The following is a 25,738-nucleotide window of genomic DNA, read 5'->3' on the forward strand; positions in this document are numbered from 1 at the left end:
TTTATTCACCAAACACAGGATTTAGCGCTTTCATCATACTGCATCACCATAGATGTTGTAGACCTATTTTCCTGCATTCCCAAACAACCTGGTTTAGATGGGTTCTGCAACAGTATTAGACAAAATACTAATTTAGAATGGGATTTTGTAGCCCTTATTTTTGAAATGTCATTAGTGCTTGATAATAATTTTATTTACTTTGAAGGAGAGTATTATAGACAGACCAGGGGTGTGGCGATGGGGAGCAGCTTATGCCCCCATGTTTGCAAATCTGGCCATGTTGGATTGGGAAACAAATTATGTATTTCAGAGTAGATTTTACAAGCACATCAGACATTATTCGAGATTTTTGGATGATATTTTTTTGTTGTGGGAAGGTCCTTTGGAAATATTTGAGGAATTTATGGGGTACATTAATAACTCAACTACATTCTTACGATTCACACATACATGCAACACTAATGGTACAGCATATTTGGGCACCTTTATTGCTAACTCCAATCATGGTTTTAAGTCTAACATATGCAGAAAAAACACCTTCTCCAGTAGTTATCTTGAATATACGAGTAATCGCCCTAGAAAAACAATGAAGAACATTTTCAATGGACAATGTATACATGCTGCCCAGATGACCTCACAGTATTTAGATATGGTTAAAGAAATGGAATTTATATGGAATTTATTTAAGCAGAGAGGGTATCCCATTCATATGTTAAATGACGTCAAGAGGTACGTCATTAGTGAATGGGGTAGAAAATATCCCCCTATCTTAGGGAAGCCTTTATCAGAAACTAGTTTAGCGGATAAAGTAATCAATGATACAAATTATCAAAGGACATGTATCTTAGAGTATTCACCGTATGTAAACAAAGTAAAACAGATAATGGCTAACAATTGGAACATTTTGTTAGCAGATAATGACATAAGGGGTGTAGTGGGGTCAGCGCCATCCTTTGTTTATAAAATGGGTCACAACTTAAAGAGAAGTTTATAACCTGGGTGGGTCAATGTATTGCAAGATAAGACATACTAGGAAATGTGGATGTTGCAGACAATGTTTTAGTATATTAAAAGTTGAAGGGGTTGTGTTAGATAATGTCAACAAAACTAAGGTCACATTTGCACAGGGGAACTTTAACTCAGAATGTGTTGTGTACATGGCCAAATGTATGGCCTGTCCATGTTATTACACCGGAAAAACAGAGATATGTCTCAGGAATAGGATTTATGATCATCTGTATAATATTACCAAAAAAGACAAAACTAATGCCCCTTACAGGCATATTGAGATGAAAGGATATGCACATACATTTAAATAGGCAATTCTTGAACAGATTAAAATAGGTCTGAGAGGGGATAACCTTAAAGCCCTTTTAGGGTACAGGGAGACTAGATGGCAGCTATCAACAGACCCTTTAAACTTTCCTGGTCTCAATGATTACATCACAATTAAGTCTATATTACAAATGCATATATAGGGATGAGGGAAAAGAGAGAGAAAAAAAGTTGTTTATGAAGGGATGGTGTGCATTATTTTATTGGTGTACTATAATGGTGTGTGAACTGACAAGTGCACAATGATTATGTATTACATTTAATCAAATGACAATATTATTACATTAGGGTAACATTTATACTAATTTTTATATTTTTTATATTAAGTGTGCTATGAATTTCATGATTTTTATGGTTAATATATTTGACATTTAACACGTTTGTACATTGTGAATGAATTTTCATTCATATTTTAACATTTTAACAGTATAATTGGTGTATTAGATGTATGGTAGAAGATTTTTGATGCCAAAATGGCTTATAAAAGGTGTTGTTCATTAGTATTCTGATGAAGTCCACATTACTGTGGATGAAAGCACTAAATCCTGTGTTTGGTGAATAAAGAACTCTACAGTAAAAAGTTTTCAGTATTGAAGGGTGTGTTCATTTCAGAAGAATCCATTACTTTTTTGGCGATTTGACAAAGTAAGCTGGGTGTTTGAGCAGGACAATGGAAGCATTTGTATTCCCTGATAAAATTATTAGGTGGATTAGGATGATATATGAGGGATCAGAGGCGAAAATTAAAGAATTAAAGTGGGTGGGTTCCTCTCTTTCCCTTTGTTATTTGCATTATATTTAGAACCATTGGCAAGGAAAATAAGTGACTCAGAAATTCAAGGATATAATCAATATGGTAGTCAAGAAAAGCTGGCTTTATTTGAAGATGATATTTTTATACATAAAACCAGAAAAAGGACATTTCACTGTTGTGGAACATTTTGAGGCAGCTTCATATCTTTTTGGGATACAAAATTAATGAAGTTAAAACAAAGGCAGTAGCTGTAAGTTATGTACTTGCATATGGAGTGGTTCAGCAATATCCATATTTATAAAATGAAATACTTAAGAGTATGGATTAAAAAGGATTCTGGTGTGGCAGCTAAAGATATATGGGAAGAGACTAAACAAAAGCTAATACAAAAAAATTGAGAAATTGGGAGGTTTGTTATATAGATATGGATAGCAAAATACAAGCAGTTAAAATGTTTTAGTCCCTTTAATTTTATACACAGGTCAGGCACATGTTTATCAACCAGAGGAAAAGTTGTGGCTAGCAATTAATGAAAAGCTGAAGAATTTTATCTGGGAGGGGAAAATGGCAAGAGTCCAGTGGGATACACTGATTCTTTCAATAGAACGACGTGGTTTGGGATTACCTGATTTGAAGGGATATTTCAGAGCTACACATGTAAGGCTCCTATACATAGCACAAGCAGAAACATATAGCTCAGAATGGAAAGGGATGATGATGAAACAAGGGGAAACTCAAGAAACTAAGGGAGACTGGGATTGTTGATGAAGATCCTTAAGGAGAATGATAACTATGTAGAATGTGTTCATAAAGTAGTAGGAAGTGTTCCAATAACTAAGCTGACATGGGAATGGAGAAAAGAGATTCTGCCGATAGGGATGACTGCAATTAAGGATACAGACAATAGGCAAGAGTGGGTTGAAATTTATTAGAGAAAACTGGCAAAAGAACCAGGGTATTGGGAGCAAATAATTAGAGGGAAATGTAATATAATGGTAAGAGAGCAAGAATTTATTTGGACTGCAGGCTAGAGATTGCATTCCCTATCAAAGATTGATATCAGAGTATAGGCCAGCAATGGTAAAGTTTTTAGTACACTGTAGAACAGAAGCTGCTGTTTAAAAGGGAATAATTAGAGCATATAAAATATTGCATGATAACTATACGAATCAATCAGAGGAGATTAGAATTAGGAAGAGAGATTGTATCAGTAATTCACAAAGAAAATTGGGGATATATAGTCTCCCAAATGGGCAACAAAGTCTAGAAGATGTAGGATATTTGCTTGAAAGTGTTTACATAGGTATTTTTATACCTCAAGTAGACAAGAATTTATCCTTGGGTAGACTGCAAATGTTGGAGGTGTGATGGAGAAGAAAGAGGTAATTGAGTTGGTAGACTTTAAAGATTCCCTGCACATTACTCTGTCAGAGGTACTGGGTGAGCAAATTGGTGTAACTAAGGAAATTATTTTTTGAGCTATGATACAGAATCGTAATTACTTAGACATAGCAAGGCCTTGCTGAGTCTAATTATGGCGGCTGTCAAAAAAAAGCAGTTAACTGGAAAATGGAAATCAAAGTCTAAACCGACTACTAGAAGCAGTGACTATAGTAACGGAGATAAAAACTGGGATCGAGATCTTTAAAAAAAGGGTAGGAGCAAATTATATAGAAAAAATGGTAATTGTGGGAACAATGCATGCAGAGGAGGAATGAGGTTTAAAAGAAGGCAGGATTTGAATGAGCTATATAATGTTTGACTGGCAATGACTGGATTGATTATAAGTGATGTATAATGTATGCAACTAAAATTATGTCAATATTGTTTGTGATGTATAATGTTTGCAACTAAAATTATATCAGTATGGTTTGTTTTCATTTATATAAATCTATGATTGCCTATATCATACGTGGTAATTTAATAAAGATATTTCTTGTGTAAAAAAAAATGAGGAGGCCATCCTTAAACTGGAGAGAGTATTCAGCTCTAGTGATCAGTTGTGCTGAGAAAACAGGTAAAATGTTAACAGCCAAAATTTCTGCATATGTAACATGCGTAGCATTTGTGATCCCATAATACCTCCAAAGTGAAGCTGACTTGTTGTGACCTTCATTTCTGATGTCTTCTTTTGTGGTACCTGCACACTGCAGTTGCCCTTTCAGAGGCTGACAGTGAAATGTACGTGTCTGTCATACCTCACCTTTATAGGACTGACTGCTGATATCATAGCTGGTTTCCCATTCCAGATGGCCAGAATACTCCTTTTGCTTCCAGTAATCACTCTTTTTCTCTAGGTATTCCATATAGTCATTTCTGTTAACAGCATATAGGCCCTTGGAGGAAATTAATTTTTCCTGTTTGCCAGAAAATCTTTAGCAGATTGAACACCCAATTGCATCCATTCAGCCTGATGGTTGATGCTTCTTTTGTGCTGAAGACTACCTCAGCCCACACTGTGTATGATTAGAAGTGTTTTGCTGAGGATTAGATGGTGGCATGTCAGAAGGTTCATGTTTACACTGTCTGGTGAATCCCTTTAGTCGGTGGTATCTCATCTTAGTAAGAGGAGGAAAGAGGCATTTACTGTGATCCAACTCTTTCAGCTAGGAGGGACTTTATCTTCTGTCTGGATTTGTCTGTTTGCTACAATGCCAGTGATAGCGCCTTATCTTCGGGTCCCCCTGCCAAGAGAATGAGACATTTGGGGAATCTGTGCAAGTGCCTTTTTAATGGCCAAGACACTTTACTCCTTGGACATTGAAGAATCCAAGTTGACCGCCATTCCTCCATTAATACAGATGTTCAGTAATTCCTTTGACAGTGCTTTATTAGAAACCAATTCCCAGCCACTGGCACTCAGAATAGCTGACTGAGAAATTAAATATTTATTCATGCACTCGATAGCTGATCATGTAGTAATCTCCATGGATGCAACCAGAAGCTCGAGACTTGATGTTAGGATTTCCAGTATAGCACCAGGCTGAAAAGACATGGTTGTAAGACATCTATCCCATAGTGAAGTGATTAGTGATATAACTCTAATCTGCACTAAAGGAAGTCAAGCAACAGTAAAAATACATTACTTGCAGAGTAACCAAAGGGGGAAAAAAGAAAAACAAAATAAGGCCAGAGAAAGAAGAATAGTTAAACATGATTTGCTAGTCAGTTGTAGTGCATGTGAAGGCACAAGTGAAACGGGAGAGTTTTTAAGTTTCAAGAGGACAGTAAAATGACAGACATTGCAGAAAAAACTGGCCATAACATATGGTGAGATAATGCAAATGAAAGATGCAATGTCAGAATGTATTATGAAGCTTAATGGTGCATTTTTCCTTTTTTTACAATCTTCTGGTGTATTTAGATTATTTAGAACATAGGTAAAAAACAGAAAACAAAGCACATTGTTTGGCCAAAAAGGAAGCCATAGAAGAAGAGATTAAGGAAAAGTTACTGGAGCTGGAAGATTGTAGTGAGAGAACTTGAAAGTCTCTAGTGTACTGGAAAGAGTGGAAGTAAAGGATTGTGAGAGCTTTAAGATTATTAAGTTAAATAAATGGGCTGGGTTAGTCCATAAGGAGATAATTGTAGATCAAGCCAGTAGTTTGTTTTGCCTGGAACTGTTAATAGATTTCTGAGGCCTATTTTAATAGAGGTGTAGACTTATTTGCTGAAAGAAAAGATGGTGAGTGAACTGTGAGGAAAATAGGGAAAGTGCTGTCAGTAGCTGGGTGAAAGAAATAGAGAGGATTATTCTTTGGGGACCAGGCAAAAGTGGAATAAATGTATTCAAATAATCAAGGATTGTAAAAATCTAAACTTAAGATTTGAGTTACTATATCCAGCAAACTTAAGTACATTTCCCCTCTGGTATTAAAATATTTTTGGATGTGGAAGGCATAGGAGCCGAGTTGGAGAGGTATAGGTAATTTTGTCAAAATTATGGACTTCTGGTATGCTGCCACACTGAAACAAGATACAACTTTACACCCCTTTTCTTTTTTTTCCTTAATTAAGAAAAATATATTAAAGCTCTACAGGACACTGATATGTCTAAAGGAAAAAGAAAGGCGAAGTTAAAAAATAAATAAATAAATTAATTAACTTAGAAAAAAGAGGTGCAGCAGCTGTCTTAGACAGAGTGAGTGATTGGGTTTCCAAAACAGTGCAGTAAACCTTAGCTACCGGAAGACAGCATAGATTTCAGAAACAGAAGAAAAGCTGGGCAAAGTTTGTAACGAGGTAAAGAAAATGAAAGGTACTCTCACTATGCATATACAGAAGATGGACAAAAAAATGGAAGAGATTGAGAGTATGTTAATGAATCACTCAGGACTGAAACGTGGAGAAGAAGCATTCAGTTAGACTAGTAGAAACTGAAGCAAAACAAGGGGAGGATAACAAAAAGTTGTTAGAACTAGAAGATGGAGCACAACAAGAGAATGGGATTAAAAGTTGTTAGTATACCCGGTAATCTTTATAGTCTGTTTTCTCACTAACCGAAGAAGATAAAATCCAGTGAATGGGGAAAGAGATGACCTTCAAAACCATTCCCACTATTCCGACATCTGATAGAGATTGAGGCAGATGGAGATCAACTCAAAAAGAATAACAGTTTGAGAGAGAAGGAAGAGAACCCAATATTATTGCCCATGGATGAGCAGCAGGACTTGTAATAAAAAAGAGACAACCGTGTGATAAATAGGGAAAGTTATGTATAAGAACTAGGTTCCGGTATGGACAGGTGACTTTGGCCAGTCTGTTCAGATTTTGTAATGAGAAGAGCAGACGTGGACATTTATAGTAACAGGAAGAGACAAGATGAGCTTCATCAGTTGTTTTAATGCTGTGGAAGTGATGGACAGCAACCACTGTCTGCCAGTCCTCATTCATTGACACACAAACTATTGCAGAGGAACTACCGTCCGATTAGTCTGATGAGCCTGATCTGCAAGGGCATGGAGCGCATTATCATGGAACTTATAAACAAAGACATTAGCAACCTTCAAACACCTGACCCCACCCAGTTTGGGTTTGTGAAGGGCCGATCTTGTCTCCTGAACCTGAGTGACTTCTTCGAATCAGTCTTAGAGCTGTGGACGAGGGTCCACACAGCCTATCTGGACCTCACCAAGGCCTTCGACACCATCCCCCACTCTGGAATCATAGATAAACTTACTTAGCTGGGCATAAATCTCTATGTCACTTGATGGGTTGCCAACTGGCTTACTGACAAAACCCAGACTGTAAAAGTAGCCTACTCCAAATCCAGCTCCAGACAAGTGACAAGTGCGGTACCTCAGGGTTCGGTCCTGGGACCGCTCTTGTTTGGCATCTACTTCTCTGAAGTACAGGCCAACACTAAGGGCCACGGCTAACAAAGTTCGCAAATGACTGCAAATTGGGAGCCATTATTGAATCCCCAAATGATGCAGATACTCTACAAAAGGGCCTTGCAGAAACAGGTGCTTGGTGCCAGAGCCATGGGCTCAAGCTCAATGCCAAGAAATGTATAGTTATCCCCTTTGGGAAAAAACATGTATCCGTGAATTACCATATAGGTGGCAGTACACTAAACACTGAAAGTTTGATAAGAGACTTAGGGACACAGGTGGACATTGGTCTCACCTTCAATAACCACATCGCCACAACAGTCAGGAAATCCTATGTGGCACACCTCATCACTAAGGGCTTTTCATCCAGAAAAAAGGAGGTCATTGTCCCACTGTATTTATCCCTCATTAGACCCATTATAGAATACAATGCCCCGTTTGGTATGTACCTCTCAAGACATCTGCAACAACTGGAAAGGCCACAGAAATACCTCACTAAAGGAATAACAGGCCTAAAGCAGATGCCCTACGCTGACCGCCTTAAAAAACTCTAGCTGTACTCTGTCGCATATAGTCTACTCAGAGGTGATCTTTGCTTAACATACAAGGCCATGTCAAACCCAGAGCTGTTGGACATGCTACACTTAAAGAAATCCCAATCCCTCAGAGCCACACGCTCCAGGGATCTAAACCTTGTCATCACAATAAACAAAACATGCTGGAGGGATAGGTTCCTGGCCCAGAGACTCCCCAGACTCTGGAATAGATTGCCCATACATGTCAAGCAGAGTGCTTCTTTGGTCCTCTTCAAAAGGAACCTTGACGATTGGATGGGAGAAAGGAAATTCACCCCGGGGATCACGTCAGTCGCCCTGCTAGACAGGGGTCCAGGGAAGTAAATAGTGTGGGAAGAAATAGCCAGGGAATTGTTATGGCTAGGCTTGTATAGGCCCTAGGGCTGATAGACTAGTACCAACCTATGGGAAAAGCTTTAGAAAGAGGGTAAAGGATGAAATGGGAATGGAAACATTTGATATACCTGAGATGAAATGTTAAAATGTAATGAGATTTACGTGGTTATGAAAAAATGACATAGAAGGTAATAAACAAATGAGACCAGAATTGACTGAGATGTTGCTTGAACCCTACAGAGTCTAACAAGATGCTAAGAATATCAGTGAGTTGACAGCACAGTGTCTTTGTAAAGGATATATGGGAAAATAAGTAGAAGCTTAGATAGAAGTGGCAAGAAAAAATGGGAAAAGAAATCCTGAAGTAAATGTGGGAAGATATATGACCCTAAGTAGACCAACAAGAAAATTAAGATATTTAGATGAAAATATTTCCACAAATACTTTTATACCCCAGAAAGAAAACATGAGATGTATCTGAGGGTAGGAGGTAATTGCTGGAGGTGTAAACAAAACCAAAATGGAGACTGGAGTATTCTTTTTGGGCTTGTATTAAGTTGGAGACTGAGGGATAACAGTAATAGTACAGAGTATGACAGGAGAAAATAGTCAAACAGATTGAAATCTGTTTGGGATGGATAGAGGAGCAAGTGAAAAAATGTCAAAACATTAACAACATTAGTTCTGTTAAATGCTAAAAAAAAAAAGGGATAAGTATGAAATGGAATAGACGAGGTTAAGCAAATAATGGAAGAGACGAAAGAAAGGGAGTGGGGAATAGAGGTATGTCCCAAGCACTATACATGAGAAGAAATTGCAGATACATGATGTGAAGATAAATGTGCATTCAGTTTAAGAGGAAAAAGGGTTTGCAAGAATGAAGGGAATTGCCTAACTAGAATTAGGGAAAAACTGAAAAATGGAAAAAGAATATTGTGATGGTTCTGACTTGATCTAGCTATTAATAGAGATATGTTGTACCATACAGGAGGATTGTACAAAATGTAATGCTTATGAATTGAATACAGCTGTTGGTTGTTTTAATGAAAAAGGGCAGTTACAGGAAGGGGTGCATTGAGGAGGGGGAAGTCGCATGTGTTGAGAGAGGGAAAGAGAAAGGTGGCTAGTGAAGCTTTTCCTGTCGTTCAAGAGTAGAATGCAAGACAAGTAAAGAGAGATGGAAAACAATGCAAAAAAGGATAAAGGACAATTTAATCACTCAGACTGGCTAGACCAGCTACAGATAGAGGACATAAGAGTGGATGATCATTAATCACTCAGTAAAGGCAGTCGATTTTATTACATGGATGGTGGTAGAGAGAGTTTGCTGTTTGTAGACTTTTAATATAAGGACACTAACATTAACTACAACTACATTAAATAGCTTGATGAGTGGATGGAAAATAGAAGGATGGAGCAAAGTTCATGATCACACTACAAAATAAGGTGGCAACAATGAGCATTAGCTTATTGGTTCCAAGAAAGGCAGAACTATGTAACAGGATAGGGAAGGGGTACTGTAGGTAGATTCCCTTTTTATGTTGGGTTAAAGTGATGGAGGTAGAAACAATGTGTAAGACTAGGAAAAGAAATATGCAGTCACTAGGTAATAATTTGCTAATGACTAATGTGGGAAGAAAAATATCACTTGGAAAGAGGCTACAGCATTTAAGAGGAGAATCAAGTATTTAATAGAGAGAGAATGAAACAAAAGATTATAACATGGAATGGTAATAGCCTTACAGAGAAGTATAAGCAGAATAGGGTATCACAGTGTATTAGAAACTCATTTAAATAACAACATGGGAAGTTTACCAGAAGGGGTTTTAAATTAAGGATACTCTGTTAATACAGTTGAAGAAAGAAAACAGGAGGTGATGATTGTGATGAAACATGAAATATGTGTAAGCTTTGAAAATGAAAAAGTAGGTGGGAGAGGAAGATATGTACTTGTAAGAAAGAGGCTACTGAACAGAAATGAGATTAACTCTGGCGAAAGGTTATATGCTGCCTGACACACAGTAGAAATAAATAATATTGTAGACCATTGACTTTATACAATGAATAAGTATTTTGGGGGATTGAAATCTGGTAACTTCCAGGGAGGATGTAAATAGGGGACTCAGGACATGGAAAGTGTGGCCTAAAGGGAAATTATTTTTGAATCTTATGAAGTTATGTGACTTGGTTGATGTGGCTAAGAGTAGTATGGGTGTGAAATGATAAACTTACAGATATTAACAATTTGAAACTTACTTGAGACTGGATACACTTTACATAACTAAAAAGCATGAATATCTACTGGTGGGAATACGCACATACCTGATATTATTTTTGGATCATGTATTAATCGGAATAGTTAGAAAATTCAGGAATCACTGTAGATTTCAGATAATCAAAAAGTAGAAATTATTAGGAAACAACTTGTATATCTTAGAGAGGACTGAGATCATAAGGTTACAGCAAAAGAGTAGGATCTCAAGGAAGAGAAATTGAATGTAAGAATGATAGACTAAGAGAGAAAGATTTGGAGTGATGGAAAGAAAACAGAGAAATTAAGATTGGAAAAAAAAGTAAGACTGCAGAAGAGAAATGTTAAGTTGACAGCTGAGGAAGCAACAGAGCCCGAAGAGTCAAGTGAGCTTGGAATGCCATCTGGAACAAACTGTGGAGCAGAAGCAGGTAGCATTAAGTTGCAATTTGCTGTTAATACACAGAAGCAACAGAGATATTTAGCAGGGAGATTATGGTACAAGAAATCTGAGAGAGGTATTTTGAAAATTAGTAACAGGAAGACTGAGGTTGGACAGAATCTAAAAGAGATATGTGAAGCCTTTAAAGAGTACTACAATAAACTATATAAACAACAAATGCAGCATGGTAATTGGTAAAGAATGGTAAGGAATTTCATGGAGGATTAAAGGAAGACGATGGGAGAGATTTGATGTGTTCTATAGCTACACAGGAGATAAGACCAAATCCAGCATATTTCTAAGGGATCTGCAACACAGTGATAAAGACTAATGCAGTGGTTCAGTGTCAGAAGAATATGAAGTGTAATGGAGCCAAGCAATGTCATATGTCGCCCTTATTTGCTATTTATCTGGGGCCATTAAGACACAAAAATAAGTCTGAGATTAAAAGGTGGAGGTGGAATTATATAGAGTAAAAATTGGCTTTGTTTGCTGACGTAATACTGTGACAGATCCAGATAATGAATTATACAGGATATCTGATACTTTAAGACAATTCATAAAAATATCAGGGTACAAAATAAATGATAAAACAAAAGCTACATGTATAAATTTTACAATCTCATGGAATTTGGTGCAGACTTTCTGTCAAATATGGGCCCATTGTAAACTAAAGTATTTAGGTATCTGTATAGTGAAAGATTCTAAAGAATCACCTGAAATAACTTGGAAGAAGCAAGATCAAAAAATTCAAAACATGATTAAGAAATGGAAGCTCATGATATGTCATATGGAACAGAGTAGTAGAAGAAATGGAAAGGTAAATAGCCTCTTTGGTGGATTTTTCTCAAGCATTAGGAATGATCCTGGGGAACTGTTTTGGGGAGGGAGTAAGAATAGAATGAAGTATGTGTGTGATGGGAAAACACCAAGAGTAAGTTGACCAAAAATGATCCTACCAATCGAGAATGGAGATCTAGCAGTGCCTCACCTGCAGTATTACTGGCTGACACAGCTAAAATTAGTCTGTAATTTACAAAACCCTAAGTATTCCTCTAAGTGGAAGAGAATGATGATGAAATGGGTTGTGGGGGGCCAGGAGCAAATGGTAGAAAGTTGAATATTTGGTCAGTCACAGGAGTGGTCAAAAGAAGGCCAGTAGATGCAGCTAGGGGAGCTGATGGAGATAGTGTATGAGATTTAGAGATAAAAAGCAAGTTTGACCATTTGGATTGATCAAGCAATATAGCAGGATCTATGCACAGGCAGAAATAGGTTGAAATCCAAGAGAGAGGAAGTGTTACCAGTGGGAACAGCAGATAGAGGGGGAACAGAGGCTGGAGTGACAGGATATTCATGTTAAATTGAATCTGTAGACAGGGGAAGTGATCCTATAAAGAAGGATGTGTTATGACTTGGGGAAATATGCCAGTGAGATGAGAGGAAGTAACTTGGAAAGGCCAGAGTTGGTGAAATGTTTTGATAGAATCTGGGACAAAGAAAGCTGAGTATAATGCTTGTATAGGGTGTTAGTGTGGGACAAATGAAAAGAAGAAAGGCAAAGCCAGGATTTATAGGGGTGGCTAAGTCAATTGGATGTAAAACAAAAAAATAAATGAGCATATGTAGGAAGTTTAACATATTTGCCTGGAAATGCCAGCACAAATATTTTTACTTCCCCAGTAGGTTACACAAGATGTTCCCCAAAGTGAATAATTTGTTGCTGGAGATGTAAAAAAAGTATTGACGGGGACTGGAAACATTTTTTAGAATTATGAAAAACTAGGGAAGCACAAAAGGGATTTGTCAAATATAATGTAAGGGTTACTAGATAGAAATGTTCTTAGAAGAGGCAATTTTTTATTTGATTTGGAGATTTATGAAGACTCTGGTAACACTGATAGTAACTAAGAAGGTAATAGCACTAAAGCAGAAGACAACTCAGGAGTCACAAATTCAAGAGGTTAAGCAGCTAAAGGGGGGAATGAAAGGTTGCAAAAAAGAAGGTATTGAAGTACATCTTTAGTGTCATTCAGGAAAATTGGACATTTTGAAAGGCAAGTGTTGGCAATGAATTAAACATACATGATTAAAATAGGGGAACATAATATAGCTAACCAAGTGAAAGATGACTGGGCAGTTCACTGCAAAAGAGGATGGAGTTCTTTAAAAGAGTAAAAACAAGAGGTTTGTGATGCACATCTTTTGTACCCTCCGGTATTGGGTTGGTCTTAATGTGTAAGAATAGATTTAGTAAATAAAAGTAATAAACTTAAACCAATTACAGGCCTGATGCCAGAGGGAATTGTGTACCATGCATGGGCACTGCACAGAATGTGTTCTGGGATTGATATAATAAGAGTTAACCCGCGGTAGTGGTGCTGCGGTAGCGTTGTCGCCTCACAGCAAGACGTTGTCCCGTTCGATTCTTAGCTAGAGCGTCTTCTGTGTGGAGGCATGCGTGAATGGGCGTGCCTTCGTTGAAGGTTGTGCATTAGGGCTGGTAACTCGGCACGTAAAAATCCACTACCAAACATTAGCAGACCGGAGTTCCGCTGTGGCGACCCCTAACCGGGATAAGCCGAAAGACACAATGTTTAAAAAAGAAAAGACTTTATACTAGCTGATACTATATTTCCAAATGACAAAGGAAGTCTTTATTGGATAGATTTGATAACCAGCGTGTTAGACATTTATTATTATTATTATTATTATTATTATTATTATTATTATTACAGTTTGTAATGATGAATGTTGTTAGTGCATATGCTCCACAAGTTGGGTGTGCAATGGATGAGAAAGAAAAATTTTCGAGTGAGTTGGATGAAGTGGTGATAACTGTACCGAAGGGTGAGAGACTGGTGATTGGAGCAGATTTCAATGGGCATGTTGGTGAAGGGAACAGAGGGGATGAGGAAGTGATGGGTAGGTATAGTGTTAAGCAAAGGAATGCAGAAGGTCAAATGGTAGTGGATTTTGCAAAAAGGTTGGACATGGCTGTAATGAATACGTATTTTAACAAGAGGGAGGAGCATAGGGTGACGTACAAGAGTGGAGGAAGATGCACACAGGTGGATTATATCTTCTGTAGAAGGGCCAATCTGAAGGAGATTGGAGACTGTAAAGTGGTGGCAGGGGAAAGTGTAGTTAGGCAGCATGGGATGGTGGTTTGTAGGATGACATTGGTGATCAAGAAGAGGAGGATGAGTGTGCGGGGTGATCAAGAAGAGGAGGATGAGTGTGCGGGATGCACCAAGGATCAAATGGTGGAAATTGAAAAAGGGCAATTGTGAGGTGATGTTCAGTGAAGAGTTGCAGAATAGCTGGGTAGCTACAGCAGAGCTAGTAAGAGAGATGGCTAGAAAGGTGCTTGGTGTGACATCTGGAAAGAGGGAGGAGGACGAGGAGACCTGGTGGTGGAGTGAAGAAGTACAGGAGAGTACACAGAGGAAGATGTTGGCAAAGAAGAAGTGGGATTGTCAAAGAGATGAAGAAAGTAGACAAGAGTATAAGGAGATGAGGTGTATGGCAAAGAGAGAGGTGGTGAAGGCTTAAGGATAAGGCGTATGAAGAGTTGTATAAAAGGTTGAACACTAAGGAGGGAGAAAGGGACCTGTACAGATTGGCTAGACAGAGGGACCGAGCTAGTAAAGATGTGCAGCAGGTAAAGGTGATAAAGGATAATGAGGGGAACGTACCCACAAGCGAGGAGAGTGTGTTGAGCAGATGGAAAGAGTACTTTGAAGGGTTGATGAAGGAAGAGAATGAGAGGGAGAAGAAGGTTGGATGATGTGTGGATAGTGAATCATGAAGTGCAGTGGATTAGCAAGGGGGGGGGGAGTAAGGATAGCTATGAAGAGGATGAAGAACAGAAAGGCTGTTGATCCAGATGACATACCTGTGGAAGCATGGAGGTGTTTAGGTGAAATGGCAGTGGAGATTTTAGCTCGATTGTTTAATGAAATCTTGGAAAGTGAGATAATGAAATCTTGGAAAGTGAGAGGATGCCTGAGGAATGGAGAAAGTGTTTTGTTACCGATTTTTAAGAATAAGGGTGATGTGCAGAGTTGTAGTAACTACAGAGGTATTAAACTGATCAGTCACAGCATGAAATTATGGGAAAGAGTAGTGGAAGCTAGGTTAAGAAGGGAGGTGATGATTAGTGATCAGCAGAATGGTTTCATGCCATAAAGAGCACTACAGATGCGATGTTTGCTCTGAGTGTGTTGAGGAAGAAGTACAGAGAAGATCAGAAGGAGTTGCATTGTCTTTGTGGATTTAGAGAAAACATATGACAGGGTGCCTAGAGAGGAGTTGTGGTATTGTACGAGGAAGTCGGGAGTGTCGGAGAAGTATGTAAGAGTGGTACAGGATATGAACGTGGGTAGTGTGACAGCGGTGAGGAGTGCGGTGGGAGTGACGGATGCGTTTAAGGTGGAGGTGGGATTACATCAAGGATCAGCTCTGAGCCCTTTCTTATTTGCAGTGGCGATGGGCAGGTTGACAGACGAGATCAGACAGGAGTCCCCATGGACTATGATGTTTGCAGATGACATTGTGATCTGTAGTGAGAGTAGGGAACAGGTGGAGGAGACCCTGGAGTGGTGGAGATATGCTCTAGAGAGAAGAGGAATGAAGGTCAGCAGGACTAAGACAGAATATATGTGTGTGAATGAGAGGGAGGATAGAGGAATGGTGAGGATGCAGGGAGTAGAGGTGGTGAAGGTGGATGAGTTTAAGTACTTGGGATCAGCAGTTCATAGTAATGGTGAGTGTGGATGAGAGGTGAAGAAGAGAGTACAAGCAGGATGGAGTAGGTGGAGAAGAGTGTCAGGAGTGATTTGTGACAGATGAGTACCAGTAAGAGGGAAAGGGAAGGTCTACAAAAGGGTAGTGAGACCAGCTATGTTATATGGGTTGGAGACAGTGGCACTGACAAAAAGGCAGGTGTCAGAGCTTGACGTGGCAGAGTTGAAGATGTTAAGATTTGCACTGGCTGTGACGATAATGGACAGGATTAGGAATCCATATATTAGAGGTTCAGCCCAGGTTGGTAGGTTTGGAGACAAAGCCAGAGAGGCAAGATTACGCTGGTTTGGACATGTGCTGAGGAGGGATGCTGAGTATATTGGGAAAAAGATGCTAAGGATGAAACTGCCAGGTAACAGGAAAAGAGGGAGGCCTAAGATAAGGTTTATGGATGTGGTGAGAGAGGACATGCAGGTGGCTGGTGTGACAAAGCAAGATGCAGAGGACAGGAAGAAATGGAAACAGTTGATCTGCTGTGGCGACTCCTAACGAGAGCAGCCAAAAGAAGAAAAAGATTATTACAGTTTGATGACCAGGGAAGTCCAAGGCAAGAAGAGCCGTTTTCAGTGGAAGCCTGGGGAGAAATACTTGATAGAGTACAATATGGGAGTTCTTGGAGAATTACATAGACAATATAATCATGAATATCAGGCAATGTATTTACAATATTGATAAAATAGTGTAAAATATGAAGTACAAAGTATGAAAGTAATTGTCCGAATATTGAACATGTGAACTTTCTTATCAGAGCTGTCAACTGCCAAACTCATTTGCTTCAATACCAAGGCAACATTGTAAAACAGGGTGAGAATATGTTTGTTATCTCATATGCAGCCCTTAAATAGTGCCTTTCCAGACTCTTGCAGGACAGTCTTGAGTTAGTAGACAAACTATTAAATGTGGTTAGAGAATGGACAAACCTGCACATTGCCATCCTGACTGAAGAACAAACATTCTACAGTAAAGTGTTGCTGTACAGGTAGTACCCTCTTAAAAAAAAAAAAAAAAAAAAGTCCATCAATTTATAGCAGCATATTAAGCTGCCGTGGAACTCAGACATTTGCACTCAATAAATAATACTTTGCTGTTCAGCAAGCAAAAAAGTAAGATAAAAAGTAAATGAAGTGTGGTTGTGTGTGAGAGACAGAAGGGGAGGGGGCATTGACAGTGCTGACTGCAGTAGGCATTCCATCAGCAGGACGTTCTTAAAGTCCAATATCTGGCATTACAGACTGACTTTAATCTGTAGGGATTTTGAGGCAATGATTAATTCAAGCAGCACTGTGCTGCAAAATCAGGGACAGTAAAAGTAGGTGACTAGCTTCAGTGTCTTGCATCTTATCCTTTTTTCAGGATGCGTTTAAGGATTTGTTCTCTGCTCTTTCAACCCACTTTGATTTTTTTGTGTGTGCGCCTGTATCTATATGTGTGTCTATTTGTATGACTAAATATTGTTTGTTATAATGTTCGTGAGTATGTCAGCTTGTTTGTGCTATTGTGTGTTCATGCATGTGTAGATATTGAATAATTAATCTATATTTGGATGTAAAAGAATTCCTTCAGCTACATGAATTACATATACTGCAGAGAGATTGAAACATTAGGTGGAGGAACTATTTTACATAAAAAATATATAAATAAAAAATAGTCATCATCATTTTATTTCGACTGTTCTTGTTAGGGGTCGCCACAGCGGATCATCTGTTTCCATTTCTTCCTGTCCTCTGCATCTTGCTCTGTCACTCCAAACACCTGCATGTCCTCTCTCACCACATCCATAAATCTTATCTTAGGCCTTCCTCTTTTCCTGTTACCTGGTAGCTTCATCCTTGGCATCTTTTTCCCAATATACTCAGTATCCCTCCGCAGCATATGTCCAAACCAACGTAGTCATGCCTCTTTGGCTTTGTCTTCAAACCTTCCATCCTGGGCTGACCCTCTAATATACTTATTCCTAATCCTGTCCATCCTCGTCACACCCAGTGCAAATCTTAACATCTTTAACTCTGCCACATCCAGCTCTTAATGCATGCCTTTTTGTCAGGGCCACTGTCTTCAACCCATGTAACATAGCTGATCTCACTACCCTCTTGTTAGACTTTCCCTTTCACTCTTACTGGTACTTGTCTGTCACAAATCACTCCTGACACTCTTCTCCACACACTCCATCCTGCCTCTGTACACTTCACCTCTCTTCCACACTCACCATTACTCTGAACTATTGATCCCAAGTAGTTAAACTCATTCACCTTCGCCACTTCTACTCCTTGCATCCTCACCAGTCCTCTATCCTCCCTCTCATTCACACACATATATTCTGTCTTAGTCCTGCTGACCTTCATTCCTCTTCTCTCTAGAGCATATCTCCATCTCTCCAGGGTCTCCTCCACCTGTCCCCTACTCTCTCACTACAGATCACAATGTCATCTGCAAACATCATAGTCCATGGGGACTCCTGTCTGATCTCGTCTGTCAACCTGTCCATCACCATTGCAAATAAGAAAGGGCTCAGAGCTGATCCTTGATGTAATCCCACCTCCACTGTAAAGGCATCCGTCAATCCCACCGCAGACCTCACCGCTGTCACACTACCCTTGTACATATCCTGTATCACTCTTACATACTTCTCTGACACACCTGACTTCCTCGTACAGTACCACAACTCCTCTTTAGGCACCCTGCCATATGGTTTCTCTAAGTCTACAAAAACACCATGCAACTCCTTCTGACCTTCTCTGTACTTCTCCATCAACACTCTCAGAGCAAACATCACATCTGTAGTGCTCTTTCCCAGCATGAAACCATACTGCTTATCACTAATCATCACCTCCCTTCTTAACCTAGCTTCCACTTGACTGATCAGTTTAATCCCTCTGTAGTTACTACAGCTCTGCACATCACCCTTATTCTTAAAAATCGATACCAAAACACTTTTTCCTCCATTCCTCATGCATCCTCTCACTTTCCAAAATTTCATTAAACAATCTGGTTAAAAACTCCATTGCCATTTCACCTAAACACCTCAATGCTTCCACAGGTATGTCATCTGGACCAACAGCCTTTCCATTCTTTCTCTTCATAGCTATCCTTACTTCCTCCTTGCCAATCCATTGCACTTCATGATTCACTATCCCCACATCATCCAACCTTCTCTCCCTCTCATTATCTTCATTCGTCAACCCCTCAAAGTACTCTTTCCATCTGCTTAACACACTCTCCTCGCTTGTAAGTATGTTTCCCTCATTGTCCTTTATCATCTTTACCTGCTGCACATCTTTCCTTGCTCGGTCCCTCTGTTTAGCCAATCGGTACAGGTCCTTTTCTCCCTCCTTAGTGTCCAACCTTTCATACAACTCTTCATATGCCTTAGACAGTGTAAGAGATGGCCTATTCTCTAAGTACAGTAATCACCTCCAGGGTGAATATGTTACTATGTAAAAAAAAAAAAAAAAAAAAAAAAGCCCTTCCCAGGGATATAGAAGCTTTCTGCCCTCCATCTGCAGTATCAGGCCTTAGAACACCTCTGGCCATGCATTTTTTTACACAATTAACAGTCATTCTGTCAGGCACTATTGCTTGTCTAAAAATATTGTTGATGTTTCATGACAGCAGCCTCAGAGTTTGACATTCTTTGTTCAGGTTTTAGCCTTTACCAAGGGGTGTCAGTGGGCAGCCATTTCATAACCCTTTAAATGAAAAATTACTTTATCATCTTTCATACATAAAGTGCTCAAGCAACTTGTGGAAAAGGGAAAAAATGTTCAAACTGTGAATCACCTCTCTCACTGTTCATTTCTAAAGTATTCTAGAATTTTTCCTTGCATGTAGTGTCCCTGTTGTAATAAACAGTCTCACAACTGGCAATTCAGACAAAAGAAGTCAGGGCCAGTGGAGACCCAGTAGAGGCTGGGGCAGGTAGTTGGGTAAAGGCAGTTGGTTCTTTCACCTAGCCAGTATCCCCTTTCCAAGTGCCATATCAGTCCGATCATATTGGACAACAAACAGGAAATAAATAAATTAGTAGGAGTTCCCCTTATCATAGCAAGGGCATGGTTTCTCTTCCATCTTGCTTCTGAGACTCTTTCTCCAATTAAAAAAAAAAAAAACAGAAAATTCCTGCAATTTGGGAAGTCGTACCACCATTCTTGACCTTTGGAATATCCACTGCTCCTAGAATATTCAGGTAATGCATGGCTCCAATTTTTGCACACATTGAAGCATATGGCATCCATATCTAGCACTGCCTTAATGACTGCTTATGCCAATAAAAGAGTTAAGGACATTAAAGCTACACTGGACTACCATCCAATTCAGACTTGGCTAGCCTCAGCAAGTTAGGAATGTGTCCGAATCATCACAAGTCTGCGGTCACCATTTTGTAAATGAGATGACTTCTTTACATCATCCTAGACACAAGATCTTGTAAGTGGTCAATCCTGCAGCAAAGATGGTAGTGCTCAGTTCTTTCTTTCTTTATATTCCCATGGTAATATAGGTTCATAGGTTGGTACTGGGCTATCGGCCATAGGGCCTATACAAGCCTGACCATAACAATTCCTGGCTATTTCTTCCCACAATATTTGCTTCCCTGGACCCCTGTCTAGCAGGGCGACTGACGTGATCCCCAGGGTGAATTTTGATCCCCAGGGTGAATTTCCTATCTCCCATCCAATCATCAAGGTTCCTTTTGAAGAGGGCCAAAGAGGCGCTCTACTTGACGACATGTATGGGCAGTCTATTCCAGAGTTTTGTGAGTCTCTGGGTCAGGAACCTATCCCTCCAGTATGTTTTGTTCATTATGATGACAAGGTATAGATCTCTGGAGCGTGTGGCTCTGAGAGATTGGGATTTCTTTAAGTGTATCACGTCCAACAGCTCTGGGTTTGACATGGCCTTGTATGTTAAGCAGAGATCGCCCCTGAGTAGACGATATGCGACAGACTGTAGCTGGAGTTTGTTTTAGATGGTCAGCATTGGGCATCTGCTTTAGGCCTGTGATTCTTTTAGTGAGGTATTTTTGCAGCCCTTCCAGTTGTTGCAGATGTCTTGAGAGGTACATACCAGACAGGGTGTTGTATACTATAATGGGTCTAATGAGGGATGAGTACAGTGGGACAATTACCTCCTTTTTTCTGGATGAAAAGCCCTTAGTGATGAGATGTGTCACATACAAGGATTTCCTGACTTGTGGCGATGTGGTTTTTGAAGGTGAGACCACTGTCCACCTGTGTCCCTAAGTGTCTTATCACACTTTCAGTGTTTAGTGTACTGTCACCTATGTGGTAATTCACAGGTACATGTTTTTTTCCCAGAGGGGATACCTATACATTTCTTGGCATTGAACTTGAGCCCATGGCGCTGGCACCAAGCATCTGTTTCTGTAAAGCTTTTTTGTAGAATATCCACATCATTTGGGGATTCAGTAATGGCTCCCAATTTGCAGTCATCTGTGAACTTTGTTAGCCAGAGTCCCTTAGTGTTGGCCTGTACTTCAGAGAAGTAGATGCCAAACAAGAGTGGTCCCAGGACTGAACCCTGAGGTATTCCACTTGTCACATGTCTGGAGCTGGATTTGGAGTTGGCTACTTTTACAGTGTGGGTTCTGTCTGTAAGCCAGTTGGCAACCCATCAAGTGATGTAGGGATTAATGCCTAGCTTAGTAAGTTTATGTATGATTCCAGAGTGGGGGGGTGTCAAAGGCCTTGGTGAGGACCCAATAGGATGTATGGACCGCCTTACCCTTGTCCACAGCTTTGGAGACGGATTCAAAGAAGTCAGTCAGGTTCAGGAGACAAAATAGGCCCTTCACGAGCCCAAACTGGGTGGAGTCCACTGTTTGAAGGTTGCCAATGTCTTTGTTTATAAGTTCCATGATAATACGTTCCATGGCCTTGTAGATCAGGCTCGTCAGATTGATTGGGGCGGTAGTTCCCAGGATCCAAGGTAGATCCACCTTTGTGGAGTGGGATAACTGTAGCTGTACGCCACTCAGTGGGCACGAAGCCTGAGGTGAGGCTATGATTAAACATGAAACTTAGGTGAAGTGCCAATTCATTTTATAGTTCATGTTGTACACAGCCCGGGATGTCATCTGGTCCCATGGATGCTGTATTCATAGCTGTGGAGAGTGCGTTTTTTACCTGTGTGGCTGTTATTACTGGAATTTGGCAATCTTTCAGTACTGGGTCGGGCCCTTTAGGGGGTGAGAGGGGAGTGAAGTTGGCACTGAATCGATCTGCCAGGATATTGGCAATATCCTTGGGATCAGTATATTTAATGGCATTCTGTTGTACCGCAGAGCAGATCTGAGCATTGCCATTTAGATTCTTGACATAGCTATAGAATGCTTCGTGGTTGTCTTTGGAATCTTTGGCAATTTTATTTTCGTAACTAGCTTTGGAGGATTTTTATGAGGGATATCAGCTTCTTACTGAGGCTGGTAAGGGAGTTTTTTTGCATCCTGGGATTTTCCTCTTTTCTGCAACAGTTTCTTCCTTTTGTTGTAAAATTTGTTTATGGCAGTGGACCATCAGATTGGCTTCGTTTTTTGGAGGAGAGCGTCTTGGTTCTATCTGAGATTGCACAATTCATGCACGAGTGGATGTGCTCATGCAGTGCCTTAGTGTAAGATTCAGCAGTCAAACTTTCAGTTCCCATCTGCATGCATCAACTATACTAAATGGCGCAGACCATTCTGAAGGCTACAAGAGTACGTACCACCCTTCATTCTTGTAGCCACCATGGCAAGGTCATGTATGAGGTAATTCAGTTGGTACGTCAGACATCACTAGTGTCAGCACCTATACTTTTTGGAGAGCATTCTCTCTCTCTCATTTCCCACCCACAAAAAGAATTCTGTTAGTAAGTGGCTCAGATGAGTGCCAGGCCAGTGATGCCACTTGCGGAACCTAAAAGGGAATTGTTCCCTGAACTTGATTGTCACTTACCTCAGTTGGAGAGCTCACACGTGCCTTAAATGTCCAAAGCACAGGAAATGGGGAAAGCCAGCAACAGTAATATAAAAAAAGATGGCCATTATTTATGCTGTTCAGGTGCTTAGACTGGACTTGTAGACCACTGTCTTATGACTGTAGGTAGTACCACTGTAATGTCATCAACAAACCATGCACAAGCCAGCTTCTTGAAATACACTGATAAAACCCTGACATTGATCCAGCTGATGCTCAGTTAACATCCTAGGTTGTAGAGGAGCTGACTAGGAAGTTGCACCTATCGGGGGGGGGGGGTGAGTTGATTCTGCACATTCAAGAAACATGTTCCATGTTGATTCCCAGCTAGTGTTTATAGTTTTCCTTCTAGGAGGATATGCTCTCTTTTGTTTGTTGCATGCCAACCACTTGGAATGCAAGAGGGAAGCTGAGAAGAAACAGTAGGGTATAGCAAAACCCTCTCAACCCCTGATGGGATGATGTTGTCACTTTTAGTTGCCACTCACCATTAATAGGAGCCGAAAGGGCGTGAGGGAGGTTCTGTGGTTACTGGGTGTCAGAAGCAAGGGAAAAAGGGTGCCAAGCATAATTATCCTTTGGAGACAGATTCAAAGAAGTCAGTCAGGTTCAGGAGACAAAATAGGCTTGATGGAGTGAGACCTGACACCCAGATGGAACATCCATCTGTGAATTTACATTCCTTCAGCACAGCATAACTGCCCTCTTTGTATTATGTTTAGAATGTTGTCAACGTATTGAGTGTATTGCTACCAGTTGCTTGCTCTGGAAGTGGGCTGAAAGTGCTGTATAGTAGTATATGGGCAAAAGGGCAGAAATTAGTTCATTGATGCTGCAGTTCTTTAAAAGTACAAAAGGGAGTGATTGATTACATTTTTTCTGGTGGACTAAAGCATCTTCCTTTTATGTATACAAGGCTCCCAGTTCCAGCATAATGATTTTTTGTAAAAGAAAAATTTTAGGTACAAAATTTTATACGTTAATAGCATAGTTTTGTTTGTAATAGCTGTTTTGCACTGCAGTGTGAGGTTTTGTTTTCTCTTGTTTAGATGTTATCTGGCTGCTGCTTACTTCTGTGCATGCATGTGATGGAGATAACTTTAATTTTAGATTTCTTCTAACATAATTACACTCTCTTGAGGATCATCATCTCTGCTTTATGCCTACTGAGTAGCAGGATGGACACCAGCTACCTTCACCCCTGAATTAGAATAAGCAGGTAATCAGAGAATGAATGACTGAATCAGGAATAGCTGTAGCAAGTTTTTCCTACAAGTGCCTGTATGTTGCTTTGCTGTGGTTACAGCATTTCTTGAACATCTGCTCCCCCCCTCCTCTGTTGGAAGTGGGCTCATTCAGAGTGTCACTTTGGACAAAGTAAATAAAGTGAATACATAGTGCTAGTACTTTCATGTTTATAATGGCAGAAGTTTGAGAGGCTTTGCACAAATCCACCCCCCACACCAAAAACTCAGATGGAGTGGAATTTGATGTGCAGTTCTGTGTAGAATTTTTCCTGTCTGCTCTTCCCAGCGATAGTTTCTTTTCTAAAAGGTGTTGCATGATCATGTGTTTCACAAGCAAATATGGATTTATACAGATTTCTGATTAAGAAGTTGAGGAAAGGTGGGGCCAACAACATGAAATCTTTGTAAACACCCTAAAGCCAGCAAATTAGTCTAAGTGGTTCTGACAATGATGTAGATAATCTTCTAGAGGTGTGGTCCAGAGATGTTCTCTCAGTTGTCTACTTTTATAGTAAGACTGCATTTGTTGGTCTCCATCTGTGTTATCCTGTTGTCTTATTTAAACTGGAAAAGAACCAGGTGTGTGGCCAATTACTAGATTTTAATAAACATCCTTTGCAGTGTTTTTTTGAACTCTGTTTCTCTTTTCAGTCGTGTCTTGTGGCAGTCTGTAGTGGATTAGTTTTGGACACAAAATTAAGCTTCATGCCATTTTTCTTTTTGTGTAACATGTCATTGTGACAATGTGAGGTATTGTCAGCTATACCAGGAGAAATAGGGCAGTGGATGTGTAACATATGCCAGCATAGCTAGCTGAGGTTTTATAAAGAATTGTGTGTCATTTGTATATCAAACTGATTTGTACAGGTGCTTGTGTTGAAAATGTATCTGTAAAGCTGGATGTGCTAAAAATGGACTAGCAGTGGGTCCTGCTGGACAGAAAAGAAATATACATTTAGATCAGACTGTATTGTTGAACCTGAAGAAATGATATATGTTATCAGAGGATGCTGGAAGAGAAAAGGTTAATCTCAGTCCCAGCTAACTTTTAGAAAAATATCCCGAAATTAAATTGCCTAAAGTAGGCCATAAAGATTGTGTATCACAGGTCTCAGTGCAACAAGAAAAAAAAAAAAAAAAAAAAAAAAAAAAACAGCTGAACTAGGAATTCTTCTCTGTTGTCCTTGGGGGGGGGAGGTACACTAATTGCTACTCGGGAAGGGTGGAAGTTAATTTTTTTATGACTTCCAGAAGCTGCAACAGATCTTGGCAAAGCTCAATGTGTGTGTATTATGACACATATGTGTGAAATTCTGGTTCACTTTCTAGTAAAGGGGAGGTAGTATGTAAACCAACGTCAGATGACCAGATGTATGTGATGTCATTCTGTAATCCAGGACTAAAATGATGTTTTTAATCCCAGATGAGACAGAAATCTCATAAGTCTGTTTTTGGAACCTGACATAGAAGAATCACTCACCCACTTCATCTTGTCTTGCTTTAGTAAGTAACCAGGGAATAGTAATTCTTTAGATCAATCAGGAAATATGAGATTAGTTAAGTACTGTTTTCCTGCATCTCTGTGAATCTATTCATCTGTGCTATTTTAATATTTCCTGTGATTGAAACTCTTGTGTTTATTTTAAATAAATATTTAGTATGTTCATGTTTTATTATTTATTATTAAA

The 25,738-nt window shown here is 39.6% G+C and overlaps 1 protein-coding gene across 1 annotated transcript in view; it reads left to right on the forward strand.

Moving 5' to 3' along the window:
• Positions 1-25,738, forward strand: part of LOC122798273 (Y+L amino acid transporter 2-like) — a 1,371,252-nt gene that overhangs the window by 822,818 nt on the left and 522,696 nt on the right. The window lies entirely within an intron of this gene.

Source organism: Protopterus annectens, chromosome 3.part1, assembly GCF_019279795.1.
Source record: "Protopterus annectens isolate FY-2018-M chromosome 3.part1, PAN1.0, whole genome shotgun sequence".
NCBI classification, from domain to species: domain Eukaryota; kingdom Metazoa; phylum Chordata; order Ceratodontiformes; family Protopteridae; genus Protopterus; species Protopterus annectens.